This window comes from Hetaerina americana, unplaced genomic scaffold (genome assembly GCF_022747635.1).
Source record: "Hetaerina americana unplaced genomic scaffold, ioHetAmer1.1.p SCAF_13, whole genome shotgun sequence".
NCBI lineage: Eukaryota > Metazoa > Arthropoda > Insecta > Odonata > Calopterygidae > Hetaerina > Hetaerina americana.
In genome coordinates this window covers 137,698-139,314 of record NW_027286403.1, presented here as the reverse complement: position 1 = coordinate 139,314, position 1,617 = coordinate 137,698, and the positions used below count along the sequence as shown (strand labels likewise).

General features: G+C 44.7%; 1 non-coding gene across 1 annotated transcript; it reads right to left on the bottom strand.

The window, feature by feature from the left end:
- Positions 1 to 925: 925 nt before the first annotated feature.
- Positions 926 to 1,091, bottom strand: LOC139686165 (U1 spliceosomal RNA). Its single transcript, XR_011700313.1, has one exon. It is a non-coding gene; the product is annotated as a U1 spliceosomal RNA (small nuclear RNA).
- Positions 1,092 to 1,617: the final 526 nt, after the last annotated feature.

Genomic DNA, 1,617 nt, shown 5'->3' with positions numbered 1-1,617 from the left:
TAGGACCACTTATGCTCTAAATTAACGTTAATTACTTAAGCGTCCACGTTAGTAGGAATCTGAGGCTATTTTCTTATCACATAAACATAATACCCCGCAAGGGCGTGTGGTGGGGGGTGTTACGTCACTACCCATAAAAGGGAACAATACCACATGCAAAATCAACTTCACGGAAAACTACACCCACAGCGGCGCACATACTCCAGCAAAAATCCCTTCATCCAACACTCATGCAAACTTTTTACCATAAACCAACAAACACTTGCACCCCAGGATGGAGCACGAAAGGCGCAAGCCAGGACACAACAAGCAAGCAAGGCGAAACTCCTCTCCGCAGGAACATGCAACACAAAACGCTCTCCCCCAAGGAGACAGTTGAAGGCCGGGAATGTGACGCAACACTGCAGGTAGCGGGTAGGCCCCCCGCGGAGAGGGACGAGGGATTAAAGGGAAGACTTAAAAACAGATGAACAAAACACTAATGAGGTCATTCGGAAAGAATAGGTTTTGACAACAAAACACACGAGGACTCCCGCACTACTTGAATATATCCTGTAATTTAATATTCTTACATGCGAGTACTTTCTTTGGTGTGATTTACTTTCCCCCACTGCATGGTCAAATCAATAATTGTGTAGAGGTGTCATGATTGTAATTGCTTATGCACGTCCAACACCACCCGGCTCTTATTGGGTAATCGTAGCCATCACTTTGATAACCGTATGACCAATGAGTAATCTGGAGTCGACAACACATTTTCAGCGTTATGATTTGAAGAATGAGGGAGAGTCGGCCGGGATCCCATGCGGTACTACAGAACTCACTTACGCTCAACCATGTATAACCAAAATCGTTTGGGAACTCTTTCCGTGCTCCCAAGACCAAAGAAAACCACGAGATGAACCATTTGCTATCCCCGTATTTTAAGGGACAGCGCGAACGCAGTCCCTACTACCAAAAAATTTTACGCCCGATTTACCCACATTTGGGGCAATCACAAGGGTCAGCCTTCCCGGAGTGCAATGGACAGGCCTCACCTTGAGGGAACCACCTTTTTGTTCACATAATTAGTAACATATACATTAAAATTTATTCTCCAGATGGAGTTATCCACGTCCCGAGGGCAATGGATGTGTCCCTACCAGTCCAAGAATATAAAAAAAACTGGTTTACCCCTGCGCCAGGTAAGTAAGAATGACGGAGTCGAATACTCAAACCGGTCCCACCACTGCAGTGCCACACACATTGGTTACTAACATTTGCACCTATTTTTCAAAATAGTCGCCATTAAAAAGCATATATTTCTTCATAGAGACTGTTTATTTTATAAACGACGTCAAACTGTTACAGAAAACATGCTATTTTACGAAGTCATGACCCGATATTAGGCATTTCATACTGCACCTTGATTAGAGTACAAACGGAATTGGCCATTTAGTCAGGGGGGTGTGGGGGGCGGCTTGCGGGATATTGAGTACATGCAGATGTATATGACTGGATGTCCGGGTAATTTGGCCGAAAAGAAATTGATAACTCGCTCACTGTCGCCAAATCATCATCTAGAGAACGCGTTAGAGCGCGTGCGACGTGAACAATTTTCGGTATGGGATAGTGAAA